This window comes from Salvelinus namaycush, unplaced genomic scaffold (assembly GCF_016432855.1).
Source record: "Salvelinus namaycush isolate Seneca unplaced genomic scaffold, SaNama_1.0 Scaffold901, whole genome shotgun sequence".
In the NCBI taxonomy this organism is placed as follows: Eukaryota; Metazoa; Chordata; class Actinopteri; order Salmoniformes; family Salmonidae; genus Salvelinus; species Salvelinus namaycush.
In genome coordinates, this window is record NW_024061644.1 from 79,039 (window position 1) to 105,198 (window position 26,160).

Genomic DNA, 26,160 nt, shown 5'->3' on the forward strand with positions numbered 1-26,160 from the left:
AAATATCTATTTGACTGATGGACACTGACTTGCTCGTTCATAACACTATGAGGGTTATGAATGTCTTATGAACCTGTCTTCAATGACAATCCATCAAGCCACTATGAGGTCTACCTGTGTTGATTCTAAGCTTCCTGGAGCAACCGGAAGTGATAAAATCACCCTAAAAGTGTTTTGCCATACCCAACCAGCAGTTTGTGATATATAGTGCATTCAACCCTGTGTAAATCAGTCAGTTCTTAACGTATAGACTTAAAACTCAGGATTCTGTAAAATCATACCCCGATCAGGATAGGTCTTTACTTATAGCTTCCTGTGCCAACCGGAAGTGCCTTAAAATGGGGTCATAGGTGCTGTTTCAAAGGGTTAAAAAAGTCAGATCTTTCCAAAACTTTAAGTGTGTGATTAGGCAACCCTCATGAAGTGTAAATCAGTCATTTCTCTGAAACAGATGTCAAAGAAAAGCTCACACACACACACACAGACACACACAGCAAGGATGGAGTCAGAAAAAAAAAAGTCAGAAAATATTCATGTTTTTTTCCCTGGAAAATATTTTATGTTTTTTCTTCTCGAGTCAATGGCCTGAGTATTTATGGAGTTTTTCCAAAAAACTCAAAAAATATTCTAAGTCCAAACTTTTCGTGCACCTGGTATTTTTTTTGGGTTACCAGGTGCCATGGTTGAAATTGCTTTTAGGGGGCATCCAGACTTCCATACCCGCTCTGGGAGCACTATTCTTCGGCCAAAAATCAATGTGTGCTGGCCTGAGTGATATATGGAGGTTTTCCAAAAAAGTCAGAAATTATTCTGTTTTTTTTCTGGAAAATATTTTTTGTTTTTTCTTCTCGAGTCAATGGCCTGAGTGATTTATGGAGTTTTTCCAAAAAACTCAAAAAATATTCTAAGTCCAAACTTTTCGTGCACCTGGTATTTTTTTGGGGTTATCAGGTGCCATGGTTGAAATTGCTTTTAGGGGGCATCCAGACTTCCATACCCGCTCTGGGAGCACTATTCTTCGGCCAAAAATCTATGTATGCTGGCCTGAGTGATTTATGGAGGTTTTCAAAAAAAGTCAGAAAATATTCTGTTTTTTCTTCTGGAATTTTTGTTTTGTTTTTTCTTCTCGAGTCAATGGGGGTCCGGCCTGAGTGATTTAAGGAGGTTTCCAAAAAAAGTAAAAAAATATTCTATGTTTCATGTTTTGGGTTACCAGGCGTCATTTTTCAAAACGGTTTTAAATGCTTCATTTTGGCCTTTTAAAAACAAAATGTTATTTTCGACTATGAAATCCAAAAAGCACTTTTTTAAAGGGGTTGATAAGTTTTTTCTAATTTATTCACATTTTTGACTTCATATTAAATCAGATTGCAAATGCACAAAACATATTCCTTAAGTACAAGTAAACATTTCAAAAAAATTATGATAATAAAATGTGACTAAAGTATCTTCATACAGTTCTTATACATGTGTAATTGACCTAAAAATTGAAAGAATTTCAAAAAACGGTCCAGAAAGCACTTTTTTAAAGGAGGTTATACGTTTTTTCCAAATTTTTGACATTTTTGACTTTTGACTTTTGACTTCCTATGAAATCACATTCCAAATGCACAAAACAAATTCCTTAAGTCCAAATAAAAATGTCCAAAAAATTATGTTAATAAAATTTGACAAAAGTATTTTCATACAGTTCTTACACATGTGTAATTGACATAAAAATCGAAAATATTTCGAAAAACGGTCCAGAAAGCACTTTTTTAAGGGGGTGATAAGTTTTTGCCAAAACTTTCAAAATTTCAAAATTTGGCTCTGGGGTCTTGACTTGCGTTACAGTAAGCCTATGAAAAATTAAGATGGAACTCACTCGCCCATTATAGGATTTTTGGGGTGTTACACAGCTCATTTACAATATGGCATTTGCCATCAACTTTGGACGAAACAGCGCCGGATGTAATGTGAAATCCCACACAATCCCATTGTGTATATGGTCCGCTCGGTGCCAATAAGTTGCCATGTTATTTTGTACAATTGAGGGGGGAGTTCCCTTACATATTGGAAGCGCATGACACATCATGACCGGGGGGGGGGGGTTAGAGTGGCTTCTCAACTATCTCCTGATTGAAGTACCAGCGTGGCATAAATACAATGCTGCATTTCGCAACATAATGTTTTGACAAAATGCCAACAATATTTTGCTACAAACAAATGTTTCCACCTTTCGATTGGTCCACAAAGTCTCCTTCACAACTGACTTCAAAGATCTCCATAAGCACAGTCAGTTGACTCAAGTCATCCTTAAGCCTGCCGCCAAGCAACGGTTTATCATTAACAAAGACATCAGGGTAAAGCGCAAACGAGCACTACCATAAATTTTGCAATTGAGATTCCCACACTTGGAAAATTCACAAGGGGTCAGCACAGCCAGAGTGCAATGGCTGAGCCCCACACCGGGTGAACCACCTTCTTTTTCACGATATCTCTTCTGCTTAGTGGAGGGCAAGTCTCTCCAGTGCCAACATTTTCCGCTAACGGTAACCACTTTGTGTTCTGATAATATCATATCACATCGACCTGCGTTAAATGCCGTTTAGGAATGCACTTGCACACAGAGTAGTGAAAAAGTAGTTTATTTTGTTTACTAGATTATATCAGTGAACCACTAGATTCCCATCATGCAACACTGTCGAAAAAATCACCAATTACTTTTTAATATCTTAACCTATCTGATATCACAAATGTTTGCGATATGACGAAATACAATCACATTCAGACACACACACACACACACACACACACAGACAAATGCATGAAACCAATTGATTTATTATCGATAACATCTCAGATTCTCTTGTGCTTTTGATTTACTCCATAAAAGAAGGGTTGTAATTCCAACATGGAAAACACAGGGCCATCAGACACCAGTCCAGTTCCACTCCTCAGCAGCATTATTTCCTTTGATCATTTGAACAGGGCGAGGGAGCACAGAGCACACACAAGCTGCATTCAGTAACAATATTCTTATTTGTCTTATAAATAAAAGGCCTGACAACACAAGGAACTTTGATCGTATTAAAAGGGCAGGGGAGACTAGCCCATAGAAGCTGCATTTAGTCAATTCAGCATCAAATGCTTACTACAAGGCAGTGTTGCTGATGAAATAATGCCACACCCCCTAGTGGACAAAAGGCTTACAGCACCTGGTATTCCCAGGCGGTCTCCCATCCAAGTACTAACCAGGCCCGACCCTGCTTAGCTTCCGAGATCAGACGAGATCGGGCGTATTTTTTTTTTTTTTTATCTTTTATTATGAAAAAACACATAATATTTACAACATTCAATCAATAATCAAAAAGGATGAACAATTCATCCTTTTACAAAATCAAAAAAAGAAAAATGAAACCTATTAAAAAAACACAATCATCCACCAAAACCAATTAATAATTAAAAACAAGTTTTCCATTCGACTCAATTTCAATAAAAGTGCTCCCCCACACAAACAATTTTTCAAAATTACATCCACCATATTTATATATTACTTCTATATCTTTCTCTAAAATACTTCTAAATAAAACCTCCACACTCACAATTTTCCCTTCATAATGTCCCAAATTCCGTCTTTGTCTTACAGCGTATCTGGCATGACTAAGAACAAAATTCATCAAATTAAAATTAAAAACTTTGCTTTTCCCAGTTAACCCAAAAAGAAACAACCTCCTCCACTCAACCCCATCAACAATCTCTTCTCCCCAATGTTGTACTAAAATCCCCTTTAAAAACTTATGAAACTCTTCTAATCTACTACATTCAACAAAAAAGTGCATAAAATTTTCCACCCCCGTATCACAAATATCACATTCTCTTTTAATATCTCTATTTATTTGATGTAAAACCACGTTCGTAAAAATCCTATTATGTTTCAATTTAAAATCATTGTCTTCACATTCTATAGAATTATATTTTACATTTACATTCTTCCATATTGATTTCACATCTATATTTGCAAACACCCTAGACCACACTTTTTCCGAAGCAGGAGTTTTTATCTCTCTTAAAATACATTTTTCATATACCTTTTTAACTTTCAAACCTGACAAATCATACTTCTTCCCATTACTTTCATAATATAAAACCGGTAAACCCCTAGCTCTTGTAGCCACCTCTTTATTTATTAAAACACCCCATTCCCCAGGAAGACATCCTAATATTCTCTTATACATGTTCTCCACAGTAGTTCTACTTATTTCATCATTTTCTTCAACCACATTATCAAATATTGCCTGACATGGAAGGAACCCCGGAATGACCTCATATAAGATGTCCCCAATCTGTCTCATCCCAGCCCTCATAAAATATTTACAAAACAACATCTTATTATTATACTGTATCTTGGGATTTAAAAAAATTGGCTGATTTAAAATATTGTCTAAAATGGTACACTCATAATAAATCTTTGGTAAAAACTCCCCCCAAGCCTCAAACACTTCTCTATAAAACAAAGGTATATTACCTAACATTTCCTTTTTCATACACATCAATAAACCATTGTCCCCCATCCTCCCAACCTCCTGCAAATACTCCTTAAAAAATCTTTTCCATCCATAATCTAATTCCCCATATAAATATTTACGTACCATTTTGACTCTAATTGCTGTTTTCCTCACATTTAAATCCACCAACTTCAAACCCCCCTCCTCATAACCTGCAATCAAAGTTTTAAAAGCTATTTTCACCCCCTTCCCTTCCCATAAAAAATCAACTACAATTTTATTCATTTCAGATAAAACCCATTCTGGCATATCCAAAACATTCATTACATAATTAAAAATTGACATCAACAATGAATTTATGACAATTACTTTCCCTTTTAATTTCAAAGACCTCCCCCTCCACATATTTACCACCTTCCTAACTTTGTTTATAACTCCACTCCATGTCATATCCCTAGCTTCCTGTTCCTTCACCCCTAAAAACACACCTAACACCTTAAAATAATCATTTACCATTTTAAAAGGAAAAATCTCCTCATTAATCTTTCCAACGTACATTATTACTGACTTCTCCATATTCACTTTTGCTCCTGAGGCTTTCTCATATACTTTAAAACACTCCATCACCCTTTTAACACTTTCCTCGTCTCTAACTGTTATTGTGGTATCGTCTGCATATTGATGAATTAAACTAAAACCTCCTTGCGGAGTCTCTACACAATTTATAAAATGATCTTTTTTAAGGTATGCCGCTAAGGGTTCTACCGATAAAACATACAATAATGCTGATAAAGGGCACCCCTGTCTCACTGATCTCTCAAGAATAAAAGAATCTGTTAAAACCCCATTACATTTTACCCTACTTTTTTCCTTTCTATATAATAATTTTATCCATCCTATTATTCTATTTCCAAACCCATATTTTTCCAGTACCCTAAACATAAAATCATGTTCCACCCTGTCAAAAGCTTTATTAAAATCTATACTTAAAACAATTCCCCCTCTCTTATCGCTATTCATTTTATTTATCACATCTCTAAGTGTAATGATGGTATCAGCTATGTCTCTTCCAGGCACACTATAATTTTGTGTAGGTGCTATAATATCATTTAAAACCATCTTCATCCTATTCGCCAATATCTTAGCTAAAATCTTGTAATCTGAGTTTAATAAACTAATTGGCCTATAATTTTCTAATTTCATTTTGCTCCCCTTATTTTTATATAAAACCGATATCAGTCCTGTCACCATGGAGTCTGAAACAGTATTATTATCTTCCATGTATTGATACACTTCCATTAAAATCGGTGCTAAAAAACTTTCATACATTTTGTAAAACTCTGCAATTAGTCCATCTACTCCAGGACTTTTATTTATTTGTAATCCCTTAATTGCATCTTTCACTTCATCCACTGTTATCTTCCTATCACATATTTGCTTATCCTCAACACCAATTTGCACATCCACACTACCTAAAATCTCCTTTACACACTCTTCATCCACCTCCCCTTTCTTAAATAAATCCTTATAAAAATTCTGTACAGTTTCTAATATCTCAACATAATCATTTACCACTTCACCCTTTACATTTTCTATCTCACTAATATATGATTTCGTCTGTTTAGTTTTCTCTAAACCAAGAAAAAAAGACGTACATTTTTCCCCTTCTAAAACATACTTTGCCCTACTTCTAATAGATGCCCCCTTACATTTATCTATTTCACATTTGCTCAATTGTGCCTTTAAATCTAAAAACCTTTCAATATTATAAATAGGATCAATATCACATTTCCTCATTTCTTCATTCAATGTTGCTCTTAAATAATTTTCTTCTCTTGTCATCCTACTCCTCTTCTTCCTTGCATATCTAATACTAAAATCTTTTATTTTTTTCTTAACATTTTCCCACCACTGGCACTTATCATTCCCTTTTTGCTTATCCTCCATTTCATGTTCTATCAAAGATTTAAGTTGTATTCCATATTCCTCATCACCTAGATACCTTGCATTCATACACCACACTCCCCCCCCTTTCCCCTCCCTATCTAACCCCACCGAAAATGTTAACCCAGCATGATGAATAAAAGTTGTAAAAATATACTTAATATCCTTCATAAAATTCCTTAACCCTTCATTTACTAAAACCAGATCTATCCGTGTCTGTTTCAACTCCCCTAAAACCACCTGCCTTCTAGAAAATTCTCTCTTGTTCGGATTCTCATCCCTCCATATATCAATCAAATTGTTTTCCAACATAATCTTCCTTAAAACCCCCCTAGATACGTCACTTCTAAAAATAGCTCCCCTTGCCATATCTAATCTATTCATTTTAATATTAAAATCCCCAACTAAAATACAGTTACCCCTGCACCATTTCCCTATTTCTAAAAATAAATCCCTCCGCTCTATCTCATTATTCGGCGCATAAATATTTATAATCCTAAAAACCCTATTCATATATTCAAAATCCAATATTAAAATCCTCCCATTATTATCATTATATATCTTCTTCACATTTTCTACTACATCCTTCCTTAATAAAATTGCAACCCCACTTGAATTCCCTCTGCCATTGTTTACATAAATAAAATCCCTCCATATTTTTTTTACTTCTAAAACACATACATTATCCCAGTGTGTTTCTTGAATACATAAAATATCTGAATTCTTCATTTGTACTATTCTATTAAATTTTCCCATTGTTCTCAAACCATTTGCATTTATCGACATTATATTAACCATTCTAATAAATAATAAAATAATAAAATATAATTCCATTATCCTTTACCTATTATCCAGTTTCTTTCCTCTTCCACCCTTTCTCTCCCCCTCTTCCCACCGCTTTCCTCTTCCTGTATCCTTCCCTCGTTCTTTCAATCTTTTCCCCATCTTCTGTGTCCGATATCTCCTCCAAGTCCATGCTATCCAGCCAACACCCACTCTTGGCATCCACCTCCGTTGTGCTCCCCGTATTCATCTCCGTTTCTGCCACCGTCATCGCTGTGCTCCCCGTGCTCGTCTCCATCTCATGTACAGTCGCCGTTGTGCTCCCCGTGCTCATCTCCGCCTCCGTTATTTTCCTCAAACCCAAAACCCTCTCCATTTCTTCACCCCCCGAGGTACTTGTTAGTGCTGTGCTTTCCCCCAAAACCTGTGAGTCCCCCGTGCTTCCCCCCAGTCCACTCCCCCCCTCCTCCTGAAAACTCCCTCTTCTTATTTCCGAGTCCATACTGCTCCCAATTTCATTTATCTTCTGGTCCTTCTTCCTTCTTCCTTCCTCCGTCTCTCCACCTTCCACCACGTCCTCTCCTCCATCTTCTTCTCCTTCTTGCGACAATACCACTGCTTCCTCGAATATTGTTTGACTCTCCTCTTCAGCCCTAACCTCTCCACAGTTGCACTCCGCCAATCTCTTTCTACATCCACCACAAAAATTCCTTTCCTTCTCTCCATCACATTCTCTCGCATAGTGTCCTTGATTGCCACACTTAAAACACTTAAATTCCGGGCAGTCTTTTACTATGTGCCCGGGTTGAATGCACAACCGACACACTCTGACCTGTTTGTCATGAATGACTCTGAAATATTCTGCTCCCTCCAACGTCTCAATTCTTGTAGAATAAGGTAATGATGTCACTTTTTCTGTGAACTTGACTTTGCAGAAACGTGTCCCGTCAACCACCTCCGTTCCTGGCCAAACTCTCCTCCTTATCTCCGAGACGGCCGCCACTCCCCAGCTACTCAGCTTGCCCAGTATCACACCATCTTCTACGTATACTGGGAGATTCATAAAAGACACCACCAATTCCTTCACATTAATATCTCTCGCCAGAATCCTTGTGTCCTTTATTCGCAATCCATCCATTAACCGTTCTTTTCCTTTTTCATTTCTCATCGTAATTTCGTACTTCTTTTCTCCTTTCATTCGGCATCCCACCACCTCTCCACACACCTCCTTAATTGCTCTTAGTAGTTCCATTGTCGTCACTTTGTCTTCTCCTTCCAACTCAATTGCCACCGTGTATTCTTTTCCATATTTCATCCCTTCTTTATCTTCCTTTTTCTTCCGTTGCGCCTTTTCGTTGTCTTTGTCCATTCCGTTTGTCTTTTCCATGTTGTCCGTCATAGTAAAAATGAATCCAAAAAAAAAACTCTCCCCCAAGCAGAAAAACTGCAAGGGGGAAGACTAACCAAACTTTAAACTATTCAACTGAAGAAAATAATAAATTATATTGCAAAAACCAATTAATTAACAAAAATAGCTCTCGAGCAAACACTCTCCAGCAAACACTCACTCACAGCTCAGACACTCGCACCTGTCGTCACTTCTCCAATCAGGAAATGCGCATTCAGGCTGGTATGGCCGTAAGCGAAGGTACATCTCTTGGCACACCATATAAAGTCAAAGTGAGTCTGATAAACAGACATTGCATTCTCACCAATTAGATAAGCAGCTTGAACTTTGGCTCACTCAAAAAGTGGAAGAAATTACATATACTGTAGCCATCACTTTTTAGCACAGATAGTTGGATGAAATACAAACAAACCTTGCAAACATTTCTAAGCGAGGGCACATATTTCAGCCTTGTGGGAAAAAACGGACAAATACAATGACTTCTGACAAATACATCATCAGCAACAGTTTCCCATGCAGCTATCCTACTAGCCACAATAAATACACAAAAGCTCTGGATGTTGAAAACCTATTGCATTGTTCTGTGCTAAGGAGGAATGCATGTATGGACAATTTCATATTGGAAGCGCATGACACATCATGACCGGGGGGGGGGGGTTAGAGTGGCTTCTCAACTATCTCCTGATTGAAGTACCAGCGTGGCATAAATACAATGCTGCATTTCGCAACATAATGTTTTGACAAAATGCCAACAATATTTTGCTACAAACAAATGTTTCCACCTTTCGATTGGTCCACAAAGTCTCCTTCACAACTGACTTCAAAGATCTCCATAAGCACAGTCAGTTGACTCAAGTCATCCTTAAGCCTGCCGCCAAGCAACGGTTTATCATTAACAAAGACATCAGGGTAAAGCGCAAACGAGCACTACCATACATTTTGCAATTGAGATTCCCACATTTGGAAAATTCGCAAGGGGTCAGCACAGCCAGAGTGGAATGGCTGAGCCCCACACCGGGTGAACCAACATTTTCCGCTAACGGTAACCACTTTGTGTTCTGATAATATCATATCACATCGACCTGCGTTAAATGCCGTTTAGGAATGCACTTGCACACAGAGTAGTGAAAAAGTAGTTTATTTTGTTTACTAGATTATATCAGTGAACCACTAGATTCCCATCATGCAACACTGTCGAAAAAATCACCAATTACTTTTTAATATCTTAACCTATCTGATATCACAAATGTTTGCGATATGACGAAATACAATCACATTCAGACACACACACACACACACAGACAAATGCATGAAACCAATTGATTTATTATCGATAACATCTCAGATTCTCTTGTGCTTTTGATTTACTCCATAAAAGAAGGGTTGTAATTCCAACATGGAAAACACAGGGCCATCAGACACCAGTCCAGTTCCACTCCTCACCAGCATTATTTCCTTTGATCATTTGAACAGGGCGAGGGAGCACAGAGCACACACAAGCTGCATTCAGTAACAATATTCTTATTTGTCTTATAAATAAAAGGCAGTTGCTCCCTGACAACACAAGGAACTTTGATCGTATTAAAAGGGCAGGGGAGACTAGCCCATAGAAGCTGCATTTAGTCAATTCAGCATCAAATGCTTACTACAAGGCAGTGTTGCTGATGAAATAATGCCACACCCCCTAGTGGACAAAAGGCTTACAGCACCTGGTATTCCCAGGCGGTCTCACATTCAAGTACTAACCAGGCCCGACCCTGCTTAGCTTCCGAGATCAGACGAGATCGGGCGTATTCAGGCTGGTATGGCCATACGCATAGGGACATCTCTTGGCACACCATATAAAGTCAAAGTGAGTCTGATAAACAGACATTGCATTCTCACCAATTAGATAAGCAGCTTGAACTTTGGCTCACTCAAAAAGTGGAAGAAATTACATATACTGTAGCCATCACTTTTTAGCACAGATAGTTGGATGAAATACAAACAAACCTTGCAAACATTTCTAAGCGAGGGCACATATTTCAGCCTTGTGGGAAAAAACGGACAAATACAATGACTTCTGACAAATACATCATCAGCAACAGTTTCCCATGCAGCTATCCTACTAGCCACAATAAATACACAAAAGCTCTGGATGTTGAAAACCTATTGCATTGTTCTGTGCTAAGGAGGAACGCATGTATGGACAATTTCATATTGGAAGCGCATGACACATCATGACCGGGGGGGGGGGGGTTAGAGTGGCTTCTCAACTATCTCCTGATTGAAGTACCAGCGTGGCATAAATACAATGCTGCATTTCGCAACATAATGTTTTGACAAAATGCCAACAATATTTTGCTACAAACAAATGTTTCCACCTTTCGATTGGTCCACAAAGTCTCCTTCACAACTGACTTCAAAGACCTCCATAAGCACAGTCAGTTGACTCAAGTCATCCTTAAGCCTGCCGCCAAGCAACAGTTTATCATTAACAAAGACATCAGGGTAAAGCGCAAACGAGCACTACCATAAATTTTGCAATCGAGATTCCCACATTTGGAAAATTCTCAAGGGGTCAGCACAGCCAGAGTGCAATGGCTGAGCCCCACACCGGGTGAACCACCTTCTTGATCACAGTATCTCTTCTGCTTAGTGGAGGAAAAGTCTCTCCAGTGCCAACATTTTCCGCTAACGGTAACCACTTTGTGTTCTGATAATATCATATCACATCGACCTGCGTTAAATGCCGTTTAGGAATGCACTTGCACACAGAGTAGTGAAAAAGTAGTTTATTTTGTTTACCAGATTATATCAGTGAACCACTAGATTCCCATCATGCAACACTGTCGAAAAAATCACCAATTACTTTTTAATATCTTAACCTATCTGATATCACAAATGTTTGCGATATGACGAAATACAATCACATTCAGACACACACACACACACACACAGACAAATGCATGAAACCAATTGATTTATTATCGATAACATCTCAGATTCTCTTGTGCTTTTGATTTACTCCATAAAAGAAGGGTTGTAATTCCAACATGGAAAACACAGGGCCATCAGACACCAGTCCAGTTCCACTCCTCACCAGCATTATTTCCTTTGATCATTTGAACAGGGCGAGGGAGCACAGAGCACACACAAGCTGCATTAGTAACAATATTCTTATTTGTCTTATAAATAAAAGGCAGTTGCTCCCTGACAACACAAGGAACTTTGATCGTATTAAAAGGGCAGGGGAGACTAGCCCATAGAAGCTGCATTTAGTCAATTCAGCATCAAATGCTTACTACAAGGCAGTGTTGCTGATGAAATAATGCCACACCCCCTAGTGGACAAAAGGCTTACAGCACCTGGTATTCCCAGGCGGTCTCCCATCCAAGTACTAACCAGGCCCGACCCTGCTTAGCTTCCGAGATCAGACGAGATCGGGCGTATTCAGGCTGGTATGGCCGTAAGCGAACGTACATCTCTTGGCACACCATATAAAGTCAAAGTGAGTCTGATAAACAGACATTGCATTCTCACCAATTAGATAAGCAGCTTGAACTTTGGCTCACTCAAAAAGTGGAAGAAATTACATATACTGTAGCCATCACTTTTTAGCACAGATAGTTGGATGAAATACAAACAAACCTTGCAAACATTTCTAAGCGAGGGCACATATTTCAGCCTTGTGGGAAAAAACGGACAAATACAATGACTTCTGACAAATACATCATCAGCAACAGTTTCCCATGCAGCTATCCTACTAGCCACAATAAATACACAAAAGCTCTGGATGTTGAAAACCTATTGCATTGTTCTGTGCTAAGGAGGAACGCATGTATGGACAATTTCATATTGGAAGCGCATGACACATCATGACCGGGGGGGGGGGTTAGAGTGGCTTCTCAACTATCTCCTGATTGAAGTACCAGCGTGGCATAAATACAATGCTGCATTTCGCAACATAATGTTTTGACAAAATGCCAACAATATTTTGCTACAAACAAATGTTTCCACCTTTCGATTGGTCCACAAAGTCTCCTTCACAACTGACTTCAAAGATCTCCATAAGCACAGTCAGTTGACTCAAGTCATCCTTAAGCCTGCCGCCAAGCAACGGTTTATCATTAACAAAGACATCAGGGTAAAGCGCAAACGAGCACTACCATAAATTTTGCAATTGAGATTCCCACATTTGGAAAATTCGCAAGGGGTCAGCACAGCCAGAGTGGAATGGCTGAGCCCCACACCGGGTGAACCAGCTTCTTGATCACGGTATCTCTTCTGCTTAGTGGAGGGCAAGTCTCTCCAGTGCCAACATTTTCCGCTAACGGTAACCACTTTGTGTTCTGATAATATCATATCACATCGACCTGCGTTAAATGCCGTTTAGGAATGCACTTGCACACAGAGTAGTGAAAAAGTAGTTTATTTTGTTTACTAGATTATATCAGTGAACCACTAGATTCCCATCATGCAACACTGTCGAAAAAATCACCAATTACTTTTTAATATCTTAACCTATCTGATATCACAAATGTTTGCGATATGACGAAATACAATCACATTCAGACACACACACACACACACACACACACAGACAAATGCATGAAACCAATTGATTTATTATCGATAACATCTCAGATTCTCTTGTGCTTTTGATTTACTCCATAAAAGAAGGGTTGTAATTCCAACATGGAAAACACAGGGCCATCAGACACCAGTCCAGTTCCACTCCTCACCAGCATTATTTCCTTTGATCATTTGAACAGGGCGAGGGAGCACAGAGCACACACAAGCTGCATTCAGTAACAATATTCTTATTTGTCTTATAAATAAAAGGCAGTTGCTCCCTGACAACACAAGGAACTTTGATCGTATTAAAAGGGCAGGGGAGACTAGCCCATAGAAGCTGCATTTAGTCAATTCAGCATCAAATGCTTACTACAAGGCAGTGTTGCTGATGAAATAATGCCACACCCCCTAGTGGACAAAAGGCTTACAGCACCTGGTATTCCCAGGCGGTCTCACATTCAAGTACTAACCAGGCCCGACCCTGCTTAGCTTCCGAGATCAGACGAGATCGGGCGTATTCAGGCTGGTATGGCCGTACGCATAGGGACATCTCTTGGCACACCATATAAAGTCAAAGTGAGTCTGATAAACAGACATTGCATTCTCACCAATTAGATAAGCAGCTTGAACTTTGGCTCACTCAAAAAGTGGAAGAAATTACATATACTGTAGCCATCACTTTTTAGCACAGATAGTTGGATGAAATACAAACAAACCTTGCAAACATTTCTAAGCGAGGGCACATATTTCAGCCTTGTGGGAAAAAACGGACAAATACAATGACTTCTGACAAATACATCATCAGCAACAGTTTCCCATGCAGCTATCCTACTAGCCACAATAAATACACAAAAGCTCTGGATGTTGAAAACCTATTGCATTGTTCTGTGCTAAGGAGGAACGCATGTATGGACAATTTCATATTGGAAGCGCATGACACATCATGACCGGGGGGGGGGGTTAGAGTGGCTTCTCAACTATCTCCTGATTGAAGTACCAGCGTGGCATAAATACAATGCTGCATTTCGCAACATAATGTTTTGACAAAATGCCAACAATATTTTGCTACAAACAAATGTTTCCACCTTTCGATTGGTCCACAAAGTCTCCTTCACAACTGACTTCAAAGATCTCCATAAGCACAGTCAGTTGACTCAAGTCATCCTTAAGCCTGCCGCCAAGCAACGGTTTATCATTAACAAAGACATCAGGGTAAAGCGCAAACGAGCACTACCATAAATTTTGCAATCGAGATTCCCACATTTGGAAAATTCTCAAGGGGTCAGCACAACAAGAGTGCAATGGCTGAGCCCCACACCGGGTGAACCACCTTCTTGATCACGGTATCTCTTCTGCTTAGTGGAGGAAAAGTCTCTCCAGTGCCAACATTTTCCGCTAACGGTAACCACTTTGTGTTCTGATAATATCATATCACATCGACCTGCGTTAAATGCCGTTTAGGAATGCACTTGCACACAGAGTAGTGAAAAAGTAGTTTATTTTGTTTACTAGATTATATCAGTGAACCACTAGATTCCCATCATGCAACACTGTCGAAAAAAATCACCAATTACTTTTTAATATCTTAACCTATCTGATATCACAAATGTTTGCGATATGACGAAATACAATCACATTCAGACACACACACACACACACACACACAGACAAATGCATGAAACCAATTGATTTATTATCGATAACATCTCAGATTCTCTTGTGCTTTTGATTTACTCCATAAAAGAAGGGTTGTAATTCCAACATGGAAAACACAGGGCCATCAGACACCAGTCCAGTTCCACTCCTCACCAGCATTATTTCCTTTGATCATTTGAACAGGGCGAGGGAGCACAGAGCACACACAAGCTGCATTCAGTAACAATATTCTTATTTGTCTTATAAATAAAAGGCAGTTGCTCCCTGACAACACAAGGAACTTTGATCGTATTAAAAGGGCAGGGGAGACTAGCCCATAGAAGCTGCATTTAGTCAATTCAGCATCAAATGCTTACTACAAGGCAGTGTTGCTGATGAAATAATGCCACACCCCCTAGTGGACAAAAGGCTTACAGCACCTGGTATTCCCAGGCGGTCTCCCATCCAAGTACTAACCAGGCCCGACCCTGCTTAGCTTCCGAGATCAGACGAGATCGGGCGTATTCAGGCTGGTATGGCCGTAAGCGAAGGGACATCTCTTGGCACACCATATAAAGTCAAAGTGAGTCTGATAAACAGACATTGCATTCTCACCAATTAGATAAGCAGCTTGAACTTTGGCTCACTCAAAAAGTGGAAGAAATTACATATACTGTAGCCATCACTTTTTAGCACAGATAGTTGGATGAAATACAAACAAACCTTGCAAACATTTCTAAGCGAGGGCACATATTTCAGCCTTGTGGGAAAAAACGGACAAATACAATGACTTCTGACAAATACATCATCAGCAACAGTTTCCCATGCAGCTATCCTACTAGCCACAATAAATACACAAAAGCTCTGGATGTTGAAAACCTATTGCATTGTTCTGTGCTAAGGAGGAACGCATGTATGGACAATTTCATATTGGAAGCGCATGACACATCATGACCGGGGGGGGGGTTAGAGTGGCTTCTCAACTATCTCCTGATTGAAGTACCAGCGTGGCATAAATACAATGCTGCATTTCGCAACATAATGTTTTGACAAAATGCCAACAATATTTTGCTACAAACAAATGTTTCCACCTTTCGATTGGTCCACAAAGTCTCCTTCACAACTGACTTCAAAGATCTCCATAAGCACAGTCAGTTGACTCAAGTCATCCTTAAGCCTGCCGCCAAGCAACGGTTTATCATTAACAAAGACATCAGGGTAAAGCGCAAATGAGCACTACCATAAATTTTGCAATTGAGATTCCCACATTTGGAAAATTCACAAGGGGTCAGCACAGCCAGAGTGGAATGGCTGAGCCCCACACCGGGTGAACCAGCTTCTTGATCACGGTATCTCTTCTGCTTAGTGGAGGGCAAGTCTCTCCAGTGCCAACATTTTCCGCTAACGGTAACCACTTTGTGTTCTGATAATATCATATCACATCGACCTGCGTTAAATGCCGTTTAGGAATGCACTTGCACACAGAGTAGTGAAAAAGTAGTTTATTTTGTTTACTAGATTATATCAGTGAACCACTAGATTCCCATCATGCAACACTGTCGAAAAAATCACCAATTACTTTTTAATATCTTAACCTATCTGATATCACAAATGTTTGCGATATGACGAAATACAATCACATTCAGACACACACACACACACACACAGACAAATGCATGAAACCAATTGATTTATTATCGATAACATCTCAGATTCTCTTGTGCTTTTGATTTACTCCATAAAAGAAGGGTTGTAATTCCAACATGGAAAACACAGGGCCATCAGACACCAGTCCAGTTCCACTCCTCACCAGCATTATTTCCTTTGATCATTTGAACAGGGCGAGGGAGCACAGAGCACACACAAGCTGCATTCAGTAACAATATTCTTATTTGTCTTATAAATAAAAGGCAGTTGCTCCCTGACAACACAAGGAACTTTGATCGTATTAAAAGGGCAGGGGAGACTAGCCCATAGAAGCTGCATTTAGTCAATTCAGCATCAAATGCTTACTACAAGGCAGTGTTGCTGATGAAATAATGCCACACCCCCTAGTGGACAAAAGGCTTACAGCACCTGGTATTCCCAGACAGGTCTCCCATCCAAGTACTAACCAGGCCCGACCCTGCTTAGCTTCCGAGATCAGACGAGATCGGGCATATTCAGGCAGGTATGGCCGTAAGCGAGGTACAACTCTTGGCACACCATATAAAGTCAAAGTGAGTCTGATAAACAGACATTGCATTCTCACCAATTAGATAAGCAGCTTGAACTTTGGCTCACTCAAAAAGTGGAAGAAATTACATATACTGTAGCCATCACTTTTTAGCACAGATAGTTGGATGAAATACAAACAAACCTTGCTAACATTTCTAAGCGAGGGCACATATTTCAGCCTTGTGGGAAAAAACGGACAAATACAATGACTTCTGACAAATACATCATCAGCAACAGTTTCCCATGCAGCTATCCTACTAGCCACAATAAATACACAAAAGCTCTGGATGTTGAAAACCTATTGCATTGTTCTGTGCTAAGGAGGAACGCATGTATGGACAATTTCATATTGGAAGCGCATGACACATCATGACCGGGGGGGGGGTTAGAGTGGCTTCTCAACTATCTCCTGATTGAAGTACCAGCGTGGCATAAATACAATGCTGCATTTCGCAACATAATGTTTCGACAAAATGCCAACAATATTTTGCTACAAACAAATGTTTCCACCTTTCGATTGGTCCACAAAGTCTCCTTCACAACTGACTTCAAAGATCTCCATAAGCACAGTCAGTTGACTCAAGTCATCCTCAAGCTTGCCGCCAAGCAACGGTTTGTCATTAAACAAGACATCAGGGGAGAGCGCGGACGCAGTCCCCCACTACCATAAATTATGCAATCGAGATTTCCACATTTGGGAAATTCACAGGGGTCAGCATAGCTGGCGTGCAATGGCTAAGCCTCGCCCTGGGTGAACCGCCTTTCTTGATCACGGTATCTCCCTTGCCAGGTAAGTATGAGTTATAGTCATCGGTGGAGGGCAAGTGTCTCCAGTGCCAACATTTTCGGCTAATGGTAACCACTTTGTGTTCCGATAATATCACATCACATCGACCTGCGTTAAATGCCGTTTAGGAATGCACTTGCAGACAGAGTGGTGAAAAAGTAGTTCATTTTGTTTACTAGATTATATCAGTGAACCACTAGATTCCCATCATGCAACACTGTAGAAAAATCACCAATGACTTTTTAATATCTTAACCTGTCTGATATCACAAATGTATGCGATATGACGAAATAAAATCACATTCAGACACACACACACACACACACACACACAGACAAATGCATGAAACCAATTGATTTATTATCGATAACATCTCAGATTCTCTTGTGCTTTTGATTTACTCCATAAAAGAAGGGTTGTAATTCCAACATGGAAAACACAGGGCCATCAGACACCAGTCCAGTTCCACTCCTCACCAGCATTATTTCCTTTGATCATTTGAACAGGGCGAGGGAGCACAGAGCACACACAAGCTGCATTCAGTAACAATATTCTTATTTGTCTTATACATAAAAGGCAGTTGCTCCCTGACAACACAAGGAACTTTGATTCGTATTAAAAGGGCAGGGGAGACTAGCCCATAGAAGCTGCATTTAGTCAATTCAGCATCAAATGCTTACTACAAGGCAGTGTTGCTGATGAAATAATGCCAGCACACCCTAGTGGACAAAAGGCTTACAGCACCTGGTATTCCCAGGCGGTCTCCCATCCAAGTACTAACCAGGCCCGACCCTGCTTAGCTTCCGAGATCAGACGAGATCGGGCGTATTCAGGCTGGTATGGCCGTAAGCGAAAGTGACATACTCTTGGTACACCATATAAAGTCAAAGTGAGTCTGATAAACAGACATTGCATTCTCACCAATTAGATAAGCAGCTTGAACTTTGGCTCACTCAATAAGTGGAAGAAATTACATATACTGTAGCCATCACTTTTTAGCACAGATAGTTGGATGAAATACAAACAAACCTTGCTAAACATTTCTAAAGCGAGGGCACATATTTCAGCCTTGTGGGAAAAAACGGACAAATACAATGACTTCTGACAAATACATCATTAGCAACAGTTTCCCATGCAGCTATCCTACTAGCCACAATAAATACACAAAAGCTCTGGAATGTTGAAAACCTATTGCATTGTTCTGTGTCTAAGGAGGAAGCGCATGTATGGACAATTTCATATTGTAAGCGCATGGGCGTATGACACATCATGACCATGGGGGTTAGAGCGGCTTCTCAACTATCTCTTGATTGAAGTACCAGCGTGGCATAAATACAATGCTGCATTTCGCAACATAATGTTTTGACAAAATGCCAACAATATTTTGCTACAAACAAATGTTTCCACCTTTCGATTGGTCCACAAAGTCTCCTTCACAACTGACTTCAAAGATCTCCATAAGCACAGTCAGTTGACTCAAGTCATCCTTAAGCCTGCCGCCAAGCAACGGTTTATCATTAACAAAGACATCAGGGTAAAGCGCAAACGAGCACTACCATAAATTTTGCAATCGAGATTCCCACATTTGGAAAATTCTCAAGGGGTCAGCACAGCCAGAGTGCAATGGCTGAGCCCCACACCGGGTGAACCACCTTCTTGATCACGGTATCTCTTCTGCTTAGTGGAGGAAAAGTCTCTCCAGTGCCAACATTTTCCGCTAACGGTAACCACTTTGTGTTCTGATAATATCATATCACATCGACCTGCGTTAAATGCCGTTTAGGAATGCACTTGCACACAGAGTAGTGAAAAAGTAGTTTATTTTGTTTACTAGATTATATCAGTGAACCACTAGATTCCCATCATGCAACACTGTAGAAAAAATCACCAATTACTTTTTAATATCTTAACCTATCTGATATCACAAATGTTTGCGATATGACGAAATACAATCACATTCAGACACACACACACACACACACACACACAGACAAATGCATGAAAGCAATTGATTTATTATCGATAACATCTCAGATTCTCTTGTGCTTTTGATTTACTCCATAAAAGAAGGGTTGTAATTCCAACATGGAAAACACAGGGCCATCAGACACCAGTCCAGTTCCACTCCTCACCAGCATTATTTCCTTTGATCATTTGAACAGGGCGAGGGAGCACAGAGCACACACAAGCTGCATTCAGTAACAATATTCTTATTTGTCTTATACATAAAAGGCAGTTGCTCCCTGACAACACAAGGAACTTTGATCGTATTAAAAGGGCAGGGGAGACTAGCCCATAGAAGCTGCATTTAGTCAATTCAGCATCAAATGCTTACTACAAGGCAGTGTTGCTGATGAAATAATGCCAGCACACCCTAGTGGACAAAAGGCTTACAGCACCTGGTATTCCCAGGCAGGTCTCCCATCCAAGTACTAACCAGGCCCGACCCTGCTTAGCTTCCGAGATCAGACGAGATCGGGCGTATTCAGGCTGGTATGGCCGTAAGCGAAGTGACATACTCTTGGTACACCATATAAAGTCAAAGTGAGTCTGATAAACAGACATTGCATTCTCACCAATTAGATAAGCAGCCTTGAACTTTGGCTCACTCAATAAGTGGAAGAAATTACATATACTGTAGCCATCACTTTTTAGCACAGATAGTTGGATGAAATACAAACCAACCTTGCTAACATTTCTAAGCGAGGGCACATATTTCAGCCTTGTGGGAAAAAACGGACAAATACAATGACTTCTGACAAATACATCATTCAGCAACAGTTTCCCATGCAGCTATCCTACTAGCCACAATAAATACACAAAAGCTCTGGATGTTGAAAACCTATTGCATTGTTCTGTGTCAAGGAGGAGCGCATGTATGGACAATTTCATATTGTAAGCGCATGGGCGTATGACACATCATGACCATGGGGGTTAGAGCGGCTTCTCAACTATCTCTTGATTGAAGTACCAGCGTGGCATAAATACCATGCTGCATTTCGCAACATGATGTTTCCACAAAATGTCAACAATGTTTGGCTACAAACAAATGTTTCTACCTTTCAATTGGTCCACAAAGTGTCTTTCACAACTGACTTCAAAGATCTCCATAAGCACGGGCAATTGGCTCAAGTCATCCTCAAGCTTGCCGCCAAGCAACGGTTTGTCATTAAACAAGACATCAGGGGAGAGCGCGGACGCAGTCCCCCACTACCATAAATTATGCAATCGAGATTTCCACATTTGGGAAATTCACAGGGGTCAGCATAGCTGGCGTGCAATGGCTAAGCCTCGCCCTGGGTGAACCGCCTTTCTTGATCACGGTATCTCCCTTGCCAGGTAAGTATGAGTTATAGTCATCGGTGGAGGGCAAGTGTCTCCAGTGCCAACATTTTCGGCTAATGGTAACCACTTTGTGTTCCGATAATATCACATCACATCGACCTGCGTTAAATGCCGTTTAGGAATGCACTTGCAGACAGAGTGGTGAAAAAGTAGTTCATTTTGTTTACTAGATTATATCAGTGAACCACTAGATTCCCATCATGCAACACTGTAGAAAAATCACCAATGACTTTTTAATATCTTAACCTGTCTGATATCACAAATGTATGCGATATGACGAAATAAAATCACATTCAGACACACACACACACACACACACACACAGACAAATGCATGAAAGCAATTGATTTATTATCGATAACATCTCACATTCTCTTGTACTTTTGATTTACGCCGTAAAAGAAGGGTTGTAATTCCACCATGGAAAACACAGGGCCATCAGACACCAGTCCAGTTCCACTCCTCACCAGCATTATTTCCTTTGATCATTTGAACAGGGCGAGGGAGCACAAAGCACACACAAGCTGCATTCAGTAACAATATTCTTATTTGTCTTATGCATAAAAGGCAGTTGCTCCCTGACAACACAAGGAACTTTGATTGTATTAAAAGGGCAGGGGAGACTAGCCCATAGAAGCGGCATTTAGTCAATTCAGCATCAAATGCTTACTACAAGGCAGTGTTGCTGATGAAATAATGCCAGAGCACACCCTAGTGGACAAAATGCTTACAGCACCTGGTATTCCCAGGCAGTCTCCCATCCAAGTACTAACCAGGCCCAACCCTGCTTAGCTTCCGAGATCAGACGAGATCGGGCGTATCCAGGCTGGTATGGCCGTAAGCAAATGACTAACTCTTGGTACACCATATAAAGTCAAAGTGAGTCTGATAAACAGACATTTTCACCAATTAGATAAGCAGCCTGAACTTTGGGTCACTCAGTAAGTGGAAGAAATTACATATACTGTAGCCATCACTTTTTAGCACAGATAGTTGGATGAAATACAAACCAACCTTGCTAACATTTCAAAGCGAGGGCACATATTTCAGCCTTGTGGGAAAAAACGGACAAATACAATGACTTCTGACAAATACATCATTAGCAACAGTTTCCCATGCAGCTATCCTACTAGCCAGAATAAATACACAAAATCTCTGAATGTTGAAAACCTATTGCATTGTTCTGTGTCAAGGAGGAGCGCATGTATGGACAATTTCATATTGTAAGCGCATGGGCGTATGACACATCATGACCATGGGGGTTAGAGCGGCTTCTCAACTATCTCTTGATTGAAGTACCAGCGTGGCATAAATACCATGCTGCATTTCGCAACATGATGTTTCCACAAAATGTCAACAATGTTTGGCTACAAACAAATGTTTCTACCTTTCAATTGGTCCACAAAGTGTCTTTCACAACTGACTTCAAAGATCTCCATAAGCACGGGCAATTGGCTCAAGTCATCCTCAAGCTTGCCGCCAAGCAACGGTTTGTCATTAAACAAGACATCAGGGGAGAGCGCGGACGCAGTCCCCCACTACCATAAATTATGCAATCGAGATTTCCACATTTGGGAAATTCACAGGGGTCAGCATAGCTGGCGTGCAATGGCTAAGCCTCGCCCTGGGTGAACCGCCTTTCTTGATCACGGTATCTCCCTTGCCAGGTAAGTATGAGTTATAGTCATCGGTGGAGGGCAAGTGTCTCCAGTGCCAACATTTTCGGCTAATGGTAACCACTTTGTGTTCCGATAATATCACATCACATCGACCTGCGTTAAATGCCGTTTAGGAATGCACTTGCAGACAGAGTGGTGAAAAAGTAGTTCATTTTGTTTACTAGATTATATCAGTGAACCACTAGATTCCCATCATGCAACACTGTAGAAAAATCACCAATGACTTTTTAATATCTTAACTTCTTATGGCTGCAAGGCAAAGTGTTGAGTAGCCAGTGAAATCGTGCCCATTTCAAACGGCCTCCTACTCAAATCTTGCTCGTACAATATGAATATTATTATTCTTTTTGGATAGAAAACACTTTCTAGTTTCTAAAACAGTTGGAATTATTTCTCTGAGTGAAACAGAAGTCCTTCTGCAGCACTTTTCCTGACCAGGAAGTGAAATGTCAGAAATCGATGCTCTTTTCAACTTGATGCCTATACATGGTCTTGACACTTAGGAGTCTGCTGACACTCTATACGCCTTCCTATTGGTGTAAAGAGGATGTCAGAGAAGAAATTTTTGTGCTCATCTTGTTCTGTGGTGGAAAAAAACCTATTTCGTTGACGTGACCGTCCACTTCCGGTACTCTGAAGGAAGTGGGATTGACTTCTGTTTTGCCTTCGTAACGAACGGCTAACATCTCCGGCTCGAATTTTTTTTGATACATGTGACCATATCATCGTAATGTATGTTTTTTCAATATAGTTTAATCAGATTATTGAAACTTTATTCGGGAGTTTTGCCGTGTTCCGTCCTCTGACTGTGTTTACGTTGGAGAAATTTATGCCATCGGCTAGTGCCAATGCTAATTGAAGAGGGAAATTTGCCATTCTGAATCGAAACAACGACTCATCTGGACAGAGGACACCTTCTTCAACATTCTGATGAAAGATCAGCAAAAGTAAGACCCATTTTATGATGTTATTTCATATATCTGTCGTGCATGTGAACTGGCCGTGGGCGCCCAATTGTGTCTGTCTATTGTAGCTACGCTAATATAGCGATACATTTTGTTTTCGCTGTAAAACATTTAATAAATCGGAAATATTGTTTGGAATCACAAGATGCCTGTCTTTCAATTGCTGCAGACTATGTATTTTTCAGAAATGTTTTATGATGAGTAATTAGGTATTTGACGTTGGTGTCTGTAAATATTATGGCTGCTTTCGGTGCAATTTCGGATTGTAGCTGAAATGTAAACTATGGTTTATACATGAAATATGCAAATTTTTCGAACAAAACATATGCTATACAATAAATATGTTATCAGACTGTCATCTGATGAATTTGTTTCTTGGTTAGTGGCTATTTATATATTTATTTGGTCGAATTTGTGATAGCACCTGATGGAGTAAGAAACTGATGGAGTTAGAAAAGTTGTGTCTTTTGCTAACGTGGTTAGCTAATAGATTTACATATTTTGTCTTCCCTGTAAAACATTTTAAAAATCGGACATGTTGGCTTGATTCACAAGATGTGCACCTTTCATCTGGTGTCTTGGACTTGTTAATGTGTGAAAGTTAAATATTTAAAAAAAATAGATTTTGAATTTCGCGCCCTGCACTTTGAGCTGGATGTTGTCATAAGTGTACCGGTGTCGGGCTGCCCCCGTAAAAGGTTAACCTGTCTGATATCACAAATGTATGCGATATGACGAAATAAAATCACATTCAGACACACACACACACACACACACACACACACACACACACACACACACACACACACACACACACACACACACACACACACACACACACACACACACACACACACACACACACAGACAAATGCATGAAACCAATTGATTTATTATCGATAACATCTCAGATTCTCTTGTGCTTTTGATTTACTCCATAAAAGAAGGGTTGTAATTCCAACATGGAAAACACAGGGCCATCAGACACCAGTCCAGTTCCACTCCTCACCAGCATTATTTCCTTTGATCATTTGAACAGGGCGAGGGAGCACAGAGCACACACAAGCTGCATTCAGTAACAATATTCTTATTTGTCTTATAAATAAAAGGCAGTTGCTCCCTGACAACACAAGGAACTTTGATCGTATTAAAAGGGCAGGGGAGACTAGCCCATAGAAGCTGCATTTAGTCAATTCAGCATCAAATGCTTACTACAAGGCAGTGTTGCTGATGAAATAATGCCACACCCCCTAGTGGACAAAAGGCTTACAGCACCTGGTATTCCCAGGCGATCTCCCACCCAAGTACTAACGAGGCCCGACCCTGCTTAGCTTCCGAGATCAGACGAGATCGGGAGTATTTTTATTTTTTTATTTTATTATGAAGAAACACATAACATTTACAACATTCAATCAACAATCAAAAGGTTGAACAATTCATCCTTTTACAAAATCAAAAAAAGAAAAGAAAATAAAACCTATTAGAAACACAATCATCCACCAAAACCAATTAATAATTAAAAACAAGTTTTCCATTCGACTCAATTTCAATAAAATTGCTCCCCCACACAAACAATTTTTCAAAATTACATCCACCATATTTATATATTACTTCTATATCTTTCTCTAAAATACTTCTAAATAAAACCTCCACACTCACAATTTTCCCTTCATAATGTCCCAAATTCCTTCTTAGTCTTACAGCGTATCTGGCATGACTAAGAACAAAATTCATCAAATTAAAATTAATAACTTTGCTTTTCCCAGTTAAACCAAAAAGAAACAACCTCCTCCACTCAAACCCCAGCAACAATCTCTTCTCCCCACTGTTGTACTAAAATCCCCTTTAAAAACTTATGAAACTCATCTAATCTACTACATTCAACAAAAAAGTGCATAAAATTTTCCACCCCCGTACCACAAATATCACATTCTCTTTTAATATCTCTATTTATTTGATGTAAAACCACGTTCGTAAAAATTCTATTATGTTTCATTTTAAAATCATTGTCTTCACATTCTATAGAATTATATTTTACATTTACATTCTTCCATATTGATTTTACATCTATATTTGCAAACACCCTAGACCACACTTTTTCCGAAGCAGGAGTTTTTTATCTCTCTTAAAATACATTTTTCATAAACTTTTTTAACTTTCAAACCTGACAAATCATGCTTCTTCCCATTACCTTCATAATATAAAACCGGTAAAACCCCTAGCTCTTGTTGCCACCTCTTTATTTATTAAAACACCCCACTCCCCAGGAAGACATCCTAATATTCTCTTATACATGTTCTCCACAGTAGTTCTACTTATTTCATCATTTTCTTCAACCACATTATCAAATATT

General features: G+C 39.6%; 11 non-coding genes and 6 pseudogenes across 11 annotated transcripts; all 17 read right to left on the bottom strand.

The window, feature by feature from the left end:
- Positions 1 to 2,343: 2,343 nt before the first annotated feature.
- LOC120043404 lies at positions 2,344 to 2,493 on the bottom strand (annotated as a pseudogene).
- Positions 2,494 to 10,319: 7,826 nt separating this feature from the next.
- Positions 10,320 to 10,438, bottom strand: LOC120043379. The gene has a single exon (XR_005476423.1). It is a non-coding gene; the product is annotated as a 5S ribosomal RNA (ribosomal RNA).
- A 675-nt stretch (positions 10,439 to 11,113) lies between these two features.
- Positions 11,114 to 11,263, bottom strand: LOC120043402 (annotated as a pseudogene).
- Positions 11,264 to 11,957: 694 nt separating this feature from the next.
- Positions 11,958 to 12,076, bottom strand: LOC120043370. Its single transcript, XR_005476415.1, has one exon. It is a non-coding gene; the product is annotated as a 5S ribosomal RNA (ribosomal RNA).
- Positions 12,077 to 12,749: 673 nt separating this feature from the next.
- Positions 12,750 to 12,899, bottom strand: LOC120043407 (annotated as a pseudogene).
- A 701-nt stretch (positions 12,900 to 13,600) lies between these two features.
- On the bottom strand, positions 13,601 to 13,719 carry LOC120043378. The gene has a single exon (XR_005476422.1). It is a non-coding gene; the product is annotated as a 5S ribosomal RNA (ribosomal RNA).
- Positions 13,720 to 14,392: 673 nt separating this feature from the next.
- On the bottom strand, positions 14,393 to 14,542 carry LOC120043405 (annotated as a pseudogene).
- Positions 14,543 to 15,242: 700 nt separating this feature from the next.
- On the bottom strand, positions 15,243 to 15,361 carry LOC120043371. The gene has a single exon (XR_005476416.1). It is a non-coding gene; the product is annotated as a 5S ribosomal RNA (ribosomal RNA).
- Positions 15,362 to 16,035: 674 nt separating this feature from the next.
- LOC120043406 lies at positions 16,036 to 16,183 on the bottom strand (annotated as a pseudogene).
- Positions 16,184 to 16,878: 695 nt separating this feature from the next.
- On the bottom strand, positions 16,879 to 16,998 carry LOC120043376. Its single transcript, XR_005476421.1, has one exon. It is a non-coding gene; the product is annotated as a 5S ribosomal RNA (ribosomal RNA).
- Positions 16,999 to 17,664: 666 nt separating this feature from the next.
- Positions 17,665 to 17,829, bottom strand: LOC120043382. The gene has a single exon (XR_005476426.1). It is a non-coding gene; the product is annotated as a U1 spliceosomal RNA (small nuclear RNA).
- A 721-nt stretch (positions 17,830 to 18,550) lies between these two features.
- Positions 18,551 to 18,669, bottom strand: LOC120043372. The gene has a single exon (XR_005476417.1). It is a non-coding gene; the product is annotated as a 5S ribosomal RNA (ribosomal RNA).
- Positions 18,670 to 19,353: 684 nt separating this feature from the next.
- LOC120043394 lies at positions 19,354 to 19,503 on the bottom strand (annotated as a pseudogene).
- Positions 19,504 to 20,205: 702 nt separating this feature from the next.
- On the bottom strand, positions 20,206 to 20,325 carry LOC120043375. Its single transcript, XR_005476420.1, has one exon. It is a non-coding gene; the product is annotated as a 5S ribosomal RNA (ribosomal RNA).
- A 675-nt stretch (positions 20,326 to 21,000) lies between these two features.
- LOC120043383 lies at positions 21,001 to 21,165 on the bottom strand. The gene has a single exon (XR_005476427.1). It is a non-coding gene; the product is annotated as a U1 spliceosomal RNA (small nuclear RNA).
- Positions 21,166 to 21,887: 722 nt separating this feature from the next.
- LOC120043373 lies at positions 21,888 to 22,006 on the bottom strand. Its single transcript, XR_005476418.1, has one exon. It is a non-coding gene; the product is annotated as a 5S ribosomal RNA (ribosomal RNA).
- Positions 22,007 to 22,673: 667 nt separating this feature from the next.
- LOC120043384 lies at positions 22,674 to 22,838 on the bottom strand. The gene has a single exon (XR_005476428.1). It is a non-coding gene; the product is annotated as a U1 spliceosomal RNA (small nuclear RNA).
- Between the last annotated feature and the right edge of the window lie 3,322 nt (positions 22,839 to 26,160).